At 36.4% G+C, this 14730-nt stretch overlaps 1 long non-coding RNA gene across 1 annotated transcript in view; it reads left to right on the top strand.

Moving 5' to 3' along the window:
- The window catches only part of LOC106727276, a 165854-nt gene extending 151784 nt beyond the window's left edge, over positions 1–14070 (top strand). The window contains exon 4 of the long non-coding RNA XR_001363450.1: positions 14015–14070. This is a non-coding gene — a long non-coding RNA (uncharacterized LOC106727276). The remainder of the gene's footprint in view (positions 1–14014) is intronic.
- The last annotated feature ends 660 nt before the right edge of the window (positions 14071–14730 follow it).

The raw sequence follows: 14730 nt of genomic DNA, 5'->3' as shown, positions 1-14730 counted from the left end.
TTTAATATTATCTATAGCAGTGGTTCTCAACCTTGGCTGCACATTAGAATCACCTGGGAATCTTTTTAAAATCCTGATTCCTGGGCCTCATCCTCCAGAAATTGTTTCTTTGTTATGGGGTGGGGCCACAACATTAGTAACAAAGAAACAGAATTAAAAATTTATTGTGGGGAGCTGCTACAGTGTTTTGGACAGGTTCAAGCCTTGGACTGAGGAGAGGACACAGTCCTCTCATTGCCACGTGCACGTCTCAGCTTGGAGGGCAGGGCCCTCCCAGCATAATTATAGTCAACAGCTATAGTTGTAAGCTTGAACCTATGGTCTGAACACGTGGCCCCATGTGCCTGAGTGATGTAGGCTTGATAGAGTTCGGGTGCATGTAGTTGAGTATGTTTGAAATCCAGGAGAATGTTGTAAACATCTTGGTCACACCCTTACTTTGCCTCGTAGCATCTGCTATAAAATAAAGACATGGCTGTGGGCGTGGTTGCTGTTCTCAGAGAAGCAGCGTCCCACTGAGACCCGGCTTTCATCCTCTTGTCTGTCTTTTCTAAGGCTTTCAGCCACTCCCACTCAGGTTCACCCTTGGCTGTGCTGGTGCAGCACACTTTATAAAGCTATACCTCCATGCTCCCAGGGCGGGTTCCTGCCTCAAACCCTGCCCTTACAGGAAACAGCTCTGGGAAACAGCTGGGGTGGAGGGTGCAGCCGTTGCCAAGACAACCCCTGCAGGACTGACTTCCTTCCGCTTGGTCGTGGTTCTGGTTGTGATGAACACCACCCAGGGTTTTTATATAAGTAGATATTTCTAAGAATCTATTGGTTTTGTTGCTTGTTCCCAGTACAAAAAAAATACAATCATTTTTGAAGTAAATGAATTATCTTCTGGAATGCAAATGTCAGAGATAAACACCACAGTGATTCAAAACAGAATGCACTGTGGTTTTAGTTTAGGAAATGTGCTACAAAAACAACCCAAGTTCTGACAGAGCTGCAGCTTTTCCATTTTAGAATTATGTATGCAAATAACTGTGGGCAAAGAAAATTGATATTTATTGTTTCTAATTGTATTAGCAAAAAGAAGTCCCAACAAACTGAAATTAAATAAAAGTCCCAAAGCTAAAGGATATAATTCTCTTAGCAAGATGTCATGGTTACCCCCAATAATTTCTTATGTTGAAGTCCTAACTTCCAGTATCTCAGATGTGACTGTATTTAGAATAGGGCATTTAAAGAGGCAATTGCCTTATAATTGGGTCCTTAGAGTTAGCTGTAATCTAATATGACTAATGTCCTTAAAAAAGAGGAGGTCAGGACAGATATGTGAAGATAGAGCAGGGAGAATCTATTTTGTCAAGTCCTACCTTGGGGTTAAAATGTAAGTACCAGATGCTCAATGAGGTCATCAAGGATAGGATAATACTGTGCCTGCAGGAAAGGTAGAGGTAGTGTTGGCCATCAACTGCCCTCACATGAGGCTTGAGATCACTACCAGGGCTAAGAAGTTAACTCCAGGCTAAAGCTGTACTCTAGGCCTCCAGTCATCACAGACACAGCAGCTATCTCCACATGTCCCAGGAGGAAAATCCTAAGAGGCTTAGAAGGGGCCTGTGTAATATACCATCCCTAAAGTTTAAGCTTCAGTAGCTACACAATAAATGTCCCTCTGGGATGCAGGGCTTAGAAGATAAAACACTATTGCCCTGTGACATACACATGAAAACTGTAAGGTATTATTTTTCTTACAAGACTTGACAGTTTCATTTTGGAGAATCCAACATGCCCACTTCCACATATAATACTAAACTGTGATTTTCCCAGGCAGCAAGTCATAAATGTTAAACAAATGTCACAGACTATCTATGGTGTAGAGAGGAAGGAGACACCTTTTCAAATTGGGGTGGTCAGAGAAAGCTCCATTAGAGAGATGAAGTTTTAATAAACCCTTGAACCACAAATAGAATCAATATATAGATAGGCAGGGGCAAAGTATTTCATGCGTGGAAAACAAATGTGAGTAAAAAATATGAAGATAAAAATTGAGGGTACCATGTACCATTTTTCTAAGTAGCCATGCAGAATTTATACATGCCATAAATAACATACATAAGAGTGACTATGTGGATGCTGTCGATGTTTGAAAGGCAAAAGAGTCTTCTATTCTACAGTCATACATAAGTAATCTGCGAAAATTTTGTTTTTGACTAGCAGACACTGTAATTCATGGAAGTAGAAGTAAAAGGTATATTACACTGTGAAAAATACACCTGGACTTTGCTGACTCCATTAATTTTGAAAAGTTGCAGTAGTTCCCCCCTTATCCATGGGGGATACATTTCAATACCTCCGATGGATGCCGAATATATACAGTACTATGTTTTCCCCCATACATATATACCTATAATAAAGTTTAATTAACAAAATAGACACAGTAAGAGCTTAACAATAATAACTAATAATAAAATAGGACAATTGTAACAATATATGGTAATAAAGGTTATGTGAATGAGGTATCTCTGTCTCAAAATATCTTATTGTACTGTACTCACCCTTCCAGTGATGGTGTGAGATGATACAGTGCCTACGTGATGAGATGGAGTTGGGTGAATGACATAGGCTCTGTGACATAACATTACCCTATTATAAGGGTGACTTGAACACAAGCACGGCAATACCACAGCAATTGAGCTGATAACCAAGATGGCTACTAAGTGGCTAATGGGGAAGGTAGTGTAAACAGCATAGATACACTAGACAAAGAGATTATTCATGTCCGGGGCGGGACAGAGTGGGACAGCATGAGATTTCATCACACTAAAACTTATGGCTTATTTATTTCTGGAATTTTCCCCTTAATATTTTTGGACTGTGGTTGACCACAGGTAACTTAAGCTTTGGAAAGTGAAATCATGCATGAGGGGGCACTACTGCATATAAGTATCAACTCATACATTGTATATCTTTTATGTGGTGTGATCTGCCAATTATATCTCAAAGACTTGCTTAGGGTGGTGGGGGGGCAAGGGCTTTAGTCCTCCATGGACTTAGCTGGACCCTTTGGAAGATCTGGTTTCTCTGATTTAGTCTCAGTTGAAGCACCAAGTTGAAAGTTTAGAGTCTGGCTGCTCCAGTGGATGCCTGGACGAGCCAGTGAATACAACCCAGTAATGCATCAGAGTGAATACCCATTAGGCAGACCTAACCCGTGAGGTACAGGAGAAAGGAAGAGGCTGCCAGATACAGCCCTCTCTACTCCTTACCCCAAAGGAGTGTTCCAAGGCATGGTTCTTTTATAAAGTCTAGAAGATATTTCTTGCTCCCAATCTACTGGCTGCATTTTCTAATGAAGCTGAGGCTGTTGGGGTATGTTAGTTTCCTAGGGCTGCCCTAACAAAGTGCCACAAACTAGGTAGCTTAAAACATCAGGTATTTACTCTCTCACAGTTCTGGAGGCCAGACGTCTGAAATCAAGTTGTTGGCAGGGTTGTGCTACCTTGGAAGGCTCTAGAGGGGATCCTTCTTTGTCTCTCCCTGCACCTGGTGGCCCTGTTTCTTGATTTGTAGTAGCATCACTCTAATCTCTGCCTCTGTCTTCACAGGCCTTCTCCTCAATGTGACTAACATTGTGCCCTTTCCCCTTCTTATCAGGACTCCAAACATATAGGGCTTAGGGTCCACCTAGTTCTCTTAACTTATTACACCTGCAAAGATCTTGTTTCCAAGTAAAGTCACAGTCCCATATCCCAAGTGTTAGGACCTAGCCACTGTTTGTTTTATTTTGTTTAGTTTCATTTAAAAATATTTTTATTAAGGTATAGTTGGAATACAATATTATATTAGTGTCAGGTAAACAACATAGTGATTTGATACTTATATACCTTATGATGTAGCCACCAGAATAAGTCTAGTAACCATATTTTTAGGGACACATTTCAATGCCAAGACTTACTAAGACAACATCTTTAATTTGCTTCTCTCCTTCTATGCTTCATTTTCTTTTTTTCTCTTCATACCCTGCAATAGCATCTCCCAATGAAGCTTGATCATATGCAAAAAGAAAAGAAATTTTACAGGGAAACAAGAAATATTTTTTTTATGGCTAAGATCACCATAAGCAAATTCAAGACAAGTGATACATTAGAAAATATTTATAACAAATATCACAATAAAAGGGTACAATTTGCAATATATTAGTCAATATTTAACACAAAGGAACACCAAAACATGAGAAAAGTGGGAAAAGTCAAAAGACAATGAAATAATGAGGCAAAGTGGCTCTTAAACATAAAAGTAGATTTTCAACTTCACTCATAATAAGAAAAATGAAGATTTACACTTTTCTTATAAACCTTTTCCTAAGTGAAAAAAATATTAGACGTTTGACAACATTCTGCTGGTGAGGCTGCAGGAAACAGGCACTGTCGTAGATTGCAGGTGTTAGGAAAAGTGGTGAGTGAACCTGCCCTGCCCCTGGCAGAAGACTGGCGGGCGGAGTACTGGAGGGATCTCAGGCAGATTTCCCTGCTGGCCAGGGCCTCTGTGTTGCCTGCAATATGCACCCCCATCCAGAGTGGCTCTGCTCTCCTTACTTACTAGCAGCTAGGCCATCACTCTTTAATTTTACTTTAATAGTGTTTGCTCTTATCAACCCACTGGTCTGTTCATCTTTCTTAAAAAGCTGGATTTCCTTAAGAAGATGCTGGTAATACTCTTTAAACACTCTGAACTCCCAGAGCATTTACTGACTTCACCTCTAAACTTCACACACTAGACTCTTGATATTACAGAGCCTCAGTTTTACACTTTAAAAAGCAAATAAAATAGAAGATATACAAACCGTTCTACTACCCTTCAAGAAAACTAACAATTATGAAGAACAATTTTCTAACCCAACCTATGCTATTTTCTGCCTTTGATCATTTATTAATTTCCAAATCGTCAGCTTTACAGTGGAGTCATTACTTCTTTTTAATGTTTTTAATCATATTTGCTAGAAATATTAGATCATTATAAAATGGATGCAAAGATACAAAATCATTTTAATTTTAACAACTATCTATTAACTTTTAAGTTACCGTTTAGTTTTCTGTGTCAGTTATACTTCATGTAAAATTAAACTCATTTTCTCTTTTTGGTGAGCACATCTTACATGGCTCAGTCACCCTTGCAGAAAGATGTGGCCATGTGGCTGAGTTTGAACCAGTAGACATAATGTGAGCTTACACGGGTCTCTTACGTATGATCTCCATTCTCCTCTTCTTTGTGGCTTACTGTGGATTGGCACTGTGAATGTGGAGGCCCAGTGAAAAGATAGCAGAGCCATAAGTTGGAATAATCCTAGATGTTCAAATTACCCTCTCAATGGAGAGAAGCTACCTGCCTATCTGTTTTGAACTTTATAGAAATAAACATTAATCCTACCGAAGCTATTTCAGATTTTGAGGTTGCTACTATAGAAACTGCCATTAGCTGAACTATTACATGCCCATTATTAAGAAATGAAAAAAGAGGGAAAGTGTCTTGCCAGAAAACAAGCAGAAATGTCGTAAATACTGACAGGCACTGGGTTATACACATGTAATGGAGGATTTATTTGGGTAAGGCTTTCTGTATATCTTATTCAGCAGTATTTTAATCAAAATGTGTTGGCTCAAGGAACAAAAGTGAAGGAAGGAAGGGAGATTGTAGTAAGGGAAGTGGGGTTAATGCACAAAAGCTGTAAGAAAGAGTAAGAAAAAATGGGTCAGGTAGAAAAATAGGGGTTGGCCAAAAGAAACGGGGGGGGGAGAGTTGGTATTAAGTACACTTAGATATCTTGAATGACTGTTTCATCCTCCTAATATCTCCTTTGAGGTACTTATTAGAAATGTAAACAATGACACCTATTTGTTTTTCTCACTGGTTTGATGTCACATTTTCTTGACTCTATTTAACTCAGAAATACATGGTCTAAAACTTAAGAGATATTTTAAGTCTCAAGATGGCTTAAAGTTTAAAATTGAAAAGTTCATGTTCAAACTTCCAATGAACATTTGACAGGGTAGTTGACTGAATTTCAAGTCAACTTTTAGTTGTCAGAAATAGATCTCCCGTCTCAAATGATTCTGTGCCACATCTATAACCTTTATATCTAAAAGTACTGTGAAAGGGCTCTTTGATGATTTTTGAAGAAATTGGGATTCACTGTGAAACCTCGAGATGTATTCTAATTTGGGGACAGAGAGGTGAATCTTTTAGGCAAATGGTTGGCAAATAGATTATAAAACAGTCACTAATCCAAAAACTTACTAATATCTAATGGGTAACCTAAAATATATTTATTCCAATAATTTTCCATGCTAATTCATTTAAAAACATTAGCAATTATTACAGATCGGTGTAATCTACTCTCACATTGAAGCTTTTCTCCGAAATTGGTTTTTAAATGTTTGAATAACATTTTGTTGCCATCTAACAGTTTATGACTGATACTTAACCTAAACTTATCAATAAAATAAGCACAGTATGTTCACAATAGTATATAATTTTATGAATTGCATGTACCTACTTATTTTAATTTATTTTCCTTTTTTTTGTCTCTCTCCCTCTAACCCCACACCCCTGCCTTCCCTCTGAGAGTCTTCAGTCTGTTCCATGCTTCTATGTCTCTGGATCTATTTTGTTCATCAGTTTATTTTGTTTATTAGATTCCACATATGAGTGAGATCATGTGATATTTGTCTTTCTCTGACTGGCTTATTTTGCTTAGCATAATCCTCTCCTGGTCCCTCCATGCCGTCTGAAAGGATAAGGGTTCCTACTTTTTTTTTAAAGCTTTTAAAATCCACTCATCTACTGATGAGCACTTGGGCTATTTCCAGATCTTAGCTATTGTAAATTGTGCTGCTATGAACATAGGGGTGTTTCAGGTTTCTTAAGATATATTCCTAGAAGTTGAATCACTGGGTCAAATTGCAAAAGAAACCACCAACAAAATGAAAAGGGAGCCCACTGCATGGGAGAACACATATGCCAATGATACATCTGATAAGGGGTCAATTTCCAAAATATATAAGGAACTCATACAACTTAACAAAAGGAAGACAAACAATCCAATTAAAAAATGGGCAAAGGCCCTAAATAAAAACTTCTCCAAAGTGGACATACAGATGGCCAAGAGATAAATGAAAAAATGCTCAAAGTCATTTATCATCAGAGAGGTGCAAATTAAAGCAACAATGAGGTATCACTTCATACCTGTCAGAATGTCTCCCATCAATAAATCAACAAATGACAAATGCTGGTGAGTATGTGGAGAAAAGGAAGCCCTAGTGCACTGCTGGTGGGAATGCAGACTGGTGTAGCCACTATGGAAAACATTATGGAGTTTCCTAAAAAAAAAAAAAATGTATCCACTTATTTTAGAGAAATGGACAATGCTAGAAACTTTAGGGAAATATATTCTAACTTTCCATTGTTTAAAATCGAACACCAACTATCTGTTCTTAATATTGAGTAATATTGAAGATAGTTCCTTTTTCTTTTTTATGAGAGAAATAACTTTTTGAGACAAAAAATAGTATCCAGTCTTAGGTTTATGTCTAAGCAACATCTAGAAAGTACAGTGGATTTGTAGTTTAATACACCATTAACCTGGCTGACTCTTCTCCCGTGTAAATAAAATGCAATGCATTGGATATTTTTCATACTAAATGGAAGACTCCTTTGGCAAGAAATAAACTTGCCTCATTAATTTGTCTGCTAATGTCTTACTACCCCTACATGATCATGCAAAATCACCAAGTGAAAAGCCCAGCACTCTCTCACCATGCTGTACATTCCCCAAGGATTTTGAATGAATGGATGTCTTCCCAATGGTGAAGGGCAATGGGACTTTCCAATTACTTAAATTAATGTTTATAAAAAACACTTTAAGCTCAGTTAAAAAGGAAAGCATTTTAAGTTTAGTTAAAAACTTATAAACAAAAGTAGGAATACTTGCTTTCAGCGAGTACTGGGAATATTTTCAGTAAAAGTCAAAAATATATACTACAGCATAATGAAAATCTGAAAAAGCTATGGTTTTCAATATTATATCATATATTTCTGGAGCCATATGTTCTATTCTTTTACTTTAATATTAATTAACAATTTGTTCATTTACTAAGTACCAAATCCTGTGTTAGATATTGTATAAGGCATTATCCTGTTCAATCATTGTAGCCACCCTATGAGGAAGACACTATTTCTATCACAAATTTTACATATGAGGAAAATTTTTCTTACTAAAATGCTTTATTTGTACTTATTATATGGTATACACTATATTGAGTATTGTATAAATATTAATCACTTAATCCTCATAGCAACCTTTTGAAGTAGACACTCTTACTGTACCCATTTTAAAGATGGGAAAATGGTGGTCAGGAAAGTTGTATACTTTCCCAAGGTATACAACTACTAGCCAGTACAGTAAAAATTCACACTGAGGCAGTCTGGTTTTATTATTTTTTATAGAGAATGGACTGTATTTTTAGTTTAGTAATGAATGTTTAGTGTCATACAAATATGTCTCTTAGCTATCTCACGTGTCTGTTATTCAATTTACTTTGGTCATTATTTTTTAATTTAAATTCATTATTGTTTAAAGTATTACTAGTAAGTCTCCTTTTCCCCTCATTGACCTTTCCCTGGCCAACCCCACCCCCCAGCACATGCCCTCCCCTTCCCATTCCCTTCCCCCGTATCTGTGTCCATTGGTTATGCTCATATGCAGAGGCAGTCTGGTTTTAGACCACCACTTGGAGCAGTGTTTCTCAAATTTTAGTCTTCATTAGTGTCCCCTTAAGGAGTGTTTTAAGCCCCTCTTTCCTCCTAATTCCCCCCACCCTCCCCACAAAATTTTAATACCATAAAAAGATACACTTTTTATGTACTATAAATTTAATTGTGTTTTATATATAACAGGAAAAAATTGTTCACTTCCCTTGGGACCAATTTTTGTACCTTTAGGGAAAATATCATCCCTGTTATGAATGTATGACTTAGAGGGATTAAAAGATACTTAAACCAGGAATTTTTGTGGTATTCTCTAAGAAGGGTTCCTTCTCTGGATCCTAAAATTTAGAGGGCTGCTTTAGTTCTCCTTGGGACACACCATTTCCCATGGAACTAGAAATATAAGAGATTCAGGGATTTCACATTTCATACTCCACTTTTGAATTGCACCATGGAATCAGAAAACCACTATTCCAAACTTCTAGAACCTACTCAATTGAGCCTCTTCCCCAAGTCTAAGTCTAAATACGGGGCAGCATGTATTTAGGTAAAGTTTCGATGTGTGAGCTAGGAGAGGCCTTTTTTTGATGCAGGACAGAACAGGTAGAAGAAAAGGTAGTGATCCACATGCCAAGGAATGGAAGTCAGATTTCCTCTTTGTGACCATGTTCAAAGCAGAGCTCTAAGGAGTTTGAGAATTCTAAATCTGAATATGTCCTTTAAGAACATTTTGAAGAATATTTATTAAAATGGAAGAATAGAAAAAAAGAATAACCTCATAGACACAGACAATATGGCAATTACTAGAGGGAAAGAGAAGTGGGGAGAGTTAAAAGTGTGTTGTTGAAAATAGCTAAGCACTGGATCTACCATCCCTGTGTTGAAGGGAAGAAATGTCCTCCCTCCACTGCATTTGACTGATCACTTATTGGAGAAGTCTTTTAAATATGTGTACAGAATAACTTATGGGAAAAGGGGACGTTGCAAAGGCTAGGCATGGAGATCCGTGGACAGTATGCAAGGAAGCATGAGGGAGTCATTTGGTGAACTGATCAGTGGTATTCATGAGGATAATGTCCTGAAAGGGAGTCCATTTCAGATTTTTCTAGAACTATTGATTGTATTCTGCTACCACTGCTATTGTTTAACTAATTACTGATGGTGAATAAACCCAGTGATTTCCATTTACTACCCCTCTCTTCACAGTCATTATTTGTGACATTTGGCAACCTTGCCTGTGACTTTCTGTTACTGTATTTTAATGAAAAGTATCAAAATTTTTTCTAGACATTTCATCATGTTCAAATCTATATTGTTCAAAGCCTTGCAGTTTAAAAATTAGTACATGGTTGATCTGAAAAATGCTTCTAATTTCCAACAAAACACAATTTTGAAAAATCAATATTATATTAGCTCTGTGTTTAGAAAGAATGTATGACGAATTGAAAACAAACATAGCAAGAACAGCCAGAGAGAATAAGAAAGAAAAAGACATTTATACAAGGGCAAACTTTCTTGGTAAATAGAGATCTCTCAACCAAGAAAGAATAATATTTTCATTAAAAGTTAATATACCTTCATTTTGAAAAAATGCTTTTTGAAAGCCCTAGTCACACATGATTAGAAACCCAGTAGCCTAGCCCTATAGAGAAGTTATATGCTTTGCAGAGGTTGGGGGGTGGGGGTGGGGGCAGGAACAATAATATAGAAAATACTCAGAAATCTTTTGTATTTCATTAAAAAGTCTTCTATCTGATTATTTTAATAGCTTTCCTTTGACAAGATTGTGATTGTATGAAAGTAAATGGAAATGCTGGTTACATCTATCTCTCTTAAAATGATCCTCAATTCAATAGGGAGAGGTTAGACTGGAATACCCAATCAGTTTTCAGCTTTTCTGTCCCTAACGTCTCCTCTCCAGCATGCTGCTAACTCACTACCCCATATGAAGTAACACCTATTGTAATGATATGAAGAATACTTTTCCTCCTAAGTCTTAGTCTTTAAAACAAGGATCTATTTATCATCTTTCTATATTGTGTAAGGCAGCCGTGGGCAAACTACGGCCCGCGGGCCGGATCCGGCCCGTTTGAAATGAATAAAACTAAAAAAAAAAAAAGACAGTACCCTTTTATGTAATGATGTTTACTTTGAATTTATATTAGTTCACACAAACACTCCATCCATGCTTTTGTTCCGGCCCTCCGGTCCAGTTTAAGAACCCATTGTGGCCCTCGAGTAAAAAAGTTTGCCCACCCCTGGTGTAAGGCTTTTTAAAAATTCCAAACTTGTACCAGAATGACACTCTTACTCTTTTTCTTTCCCCAAGAATTCTCTTTCTTGGACATATGCTCACTTACCAAGCCGACCATCTTCTTAACATTTACCCTTTCTTCATTCAGAAATAATTTTCATTACATTATGCAATTAATTGTGAACTGGGCAAGTAATGGGCAAGAAAGACTTTTTGAGGTGTAGCTGGTCAGCAGTTATTCAGGTTTTCTAACTAGGTAACCATCCTACCCTCCACCAAAGCTGCAATTAAAATTTCATCAAGTCAATTTGCAACAAGTCAAAATATGAGTAAAAAGGATTGAATCTGTCTCTGTACATATTTTTCCCTCTATCATGACAATTAACATCCCTGAGGTTCTCTTTGATGATAAATAATCTTCTTCAACTTGTGCTGTAGTGTCAGTGTAGTATCACTTTTCCTGTCCCTTGTTACTAAATGACTTGCAGATATGCTGCTGCAGTTCAACAGAACACATTCTTTTGAATAGTGATTTACATAAATTTTTATGCTTATGTTACTCCATGGCCAGACATTTTTTTCACACTGAGTACATTTAAAGAGACATATACCCAGAAGTGTAGCAGCACTGGCTTTCTGATGGCAGGTTTTGCTTTACCTCCCCAATTCGGGAAGATTAATATCAATACAGAAGCATTAGAAAACCACCACCGAAGCCCTTGATAGTCTTTTCTCTGGTTCTCTAGGTTTCCCATGACTGGTGCCAGGTCCAGTCCACAGTACATTTTGGCTTACTAAGGCATGAATAAGATATTGGTTCCTCCACAGTCCAGGGGTCCTCAAACTTTTTAAACAGGGGGCCAGTTCACTGTCCCTCAGACCGTTGGAGGGCCGGACTATAGTTTAAAAAAAAAAACTATGAACAAATTCTATGCACCCTGTACATATCTTATTTTGAAGTAAAAAAACAAAATGGGAACAAATACAATATTTGTATTTGTATGTGGCCCGCGGGCCGTAGTTTGAGGACCCCTGCGTCACACAGTCAACCGAATAGGAAACTCACAAAGGGAAAATATATTTATCAGAGAATCATAACTAATAAAAAACCTGAAGATAATCTGTAACCTCTTATCCTAATTGTTAAGATAACCCTATAACAGGGGTGGGCAACCCTTGGCACGCATGCCAAACATGGCACGCCAGTAACTTTTGCTGGCACGCGAAACCCTCTCTTATAATCTTCCATTTACAGTTTTTTTCTTAATATCGACTTTTTTATTCTTCAGATAAATTCAGTGTAGGTGCACCTTAGGTAAATAAATAATTTTCCATAACAAGTTATCTTAAAGACCATAGACATGGATTGACGAGAGAGGGGAAGAGCAATTTCTATGCCTCTGCCTTAACTCTCCCTGCCTTCCTAGATCCGACCAGTGTTTTGGTTTCATCCACATACACTTGTGAATCTTTGTTCTCAGTGATGAATTTTGTTAAGTCTCGTAATAGGAGTAGCCTGACGGATGAAAGTAGTAGCTCATGCATATCTCTGAAGGTCACGAAATATAAACCTGATGTAAAATCTCTGTCATCAGTGATGCAGCAGCAAAAGTCCCACTGATAATATCAAACGGAGTCATAAAGTTTTCTGTCGGACTATCAGTGTACATGTATACATTAAAAAATAAATGTATTTTTCATCATCATATACTGTGTTTTTGTCACTCGAATGAATTTTATTATTTCTTCAAGGTTCTTCACATACATACACCTTAAGAGATATCAAGTAGGCGTAACATGTTCTCAAAAAATTAGGGTTGGCACGCAGAAGAATTTTGAGTCAGAGATTTTGCTGGTTGCCCTCACAAAAAGGTTGCCCACCCCTGCCCTATAATAATTGCTGTTGAAGGATGATCTCTATAACTCTAAGTTATATAACACTGATATTAAAATATAGCCAAGTGAATATTTACTATTATTACAAAGAAAATATAATCATGTCAATGTTTCAATGGGAAAAAATTTATTAGCATGAAATAGGGTTCTTTCAGATATGAATTCACAACCTCTTATTGGAATTCAGTTTTTCTGGTTTATAAGGTGAGAAGGGGGGTAAACTATATGTTACATAACTCTCCATAGAGGTCTGAGATGTTACCCTGTAATCTAGGGCATAAATATCAGTGCAAAAAAAAGTTATGAATAGTTGCAATAAGTGGGGTAAAAATCATAGGTAGTGTTACGTAATTTTCAGGGCTGTACATGATGAGTTCCAATATCTTTGGTTTTCAGACTTTCAGATTAAAATATTGTGAATATTTACCATCTCGGGGCAGAATACAGAGCCAGCTGCCCATGAAATAGTGTAAATTCCTTACTTCAATAAGCTTTCACTAGTTGAAGGTGACATTACAATTTATTCCTGGGCAACAAAACCATCTATAGCAAGTTTTGTGAGTTTCTTTTAGGTGGTTTATGAGTGAAAAGTTTTGGAGTTATTGGAGATGACCCATTGGTGTTTATGAAAACCCTCATTTAGATTTATTTTCTTTTTAAATAACCAACTTGTTAAATTTTTAAAAGGTTTTTTAATTAACATAAATGTTCATTGAATCAATGAGTAAATGAACTAATAGGAATCATTTGTGACAGTTGATCATCAAAGAATTTTTGAATGTAAAAGATTAGGGACAGAAAGGACCTTCTTCTACAAATTAATAAATAGTCATAAAATGTTTATGAAAATGGAATTTTCTCTGTTTCACCTTTGAGACTATGACTAAGCCTGCCGTAACTTTGCCATAATTTTGACAAGAACTACCTAATTCTAAGTTTAGTCACCAACCCATGGGAACTGTAAACTCTGTTTGGAGAAGTAATATCTAACTAAAATGTGGTTAAAAAATAGATTTATGGGAAACCAAAATTCTAGGTCCCCAGGAAGTTTGTTATAAATTTTCTACATTTAAATTTACATCATGGAAATTTCTCATTGTTTTATAGGGTTTTGAAAAACTTTGCTTATTTTTAAATTCTTGCCAAAGGAAGAATCCTGTCACATTATTAATACATCAAACAATCCTAAAGGAAGACTTCTATATCCATTGATATATCACAGTGCTTTTGGAGGGCCAATGAAAACATTGTTAGAAGAGCAGTGTACATCAGTAAACAAAATATTTTTGTCTTTTCTTTTTTGTATAATTTACAATGTTTCTCCCTTTTTAGCATACTTTAAACTTATCTTTGGACAGTTTTATGTTTTTCAAGATAAATTCTGATAAAGGAGTCATAGAAATTCAAGGATGTCTAGCAATGATTACTCAGTCTTATAAAATTTTGTATATATGCTAAACAAGTAATGTTATACTCTATCCCATTTAGTGAAAATGCATCTTTCTTTTTTTCTCCTTTAATATAAAGTCTTAGTAAATATACCGGCACTTATCCTCTTTATATTCTTAATGGATGTTCAGTCTATAAATAGCTTTAGCTTAGTTTTCACTTGTTCTAAGTATCATAAAGTGGAATTACACTTGCAATTTTTATGCTACTTTTATTAGTTCTAAGCATTTTAGTGAGTTTGTTAATGTTAAAATGTAACAAATGAAAATTTTATAGTAGTTAATAAAACAGGAATTTTATTGATATATAAAATTCTTTTTAATGCCAAGCAGTTGTTTTTTTATTAGGCAATTATACTACATTATGGTTTTTCT

The sequence above is a fragment of the Myotis brandtii genome, unplaced genomic scaffold (assembly GCF_000412655.1).
Source record: "Myotis brandtii unplaced genomic scaffold, ASM41265v1 scaffold399, whole genome shotgun sequence".
Classification (NCBI taxonomy): Eukaryota; Metazoa; Chordata; class Mammalia; order Chiroptera; family Vespertilionidae; genus Myotis; species Myotis brandtii.
Note: the sequence above shows the minus strand (reverse complement) of the source record. Positions and strands in the feature narration are given on the sequence as shown.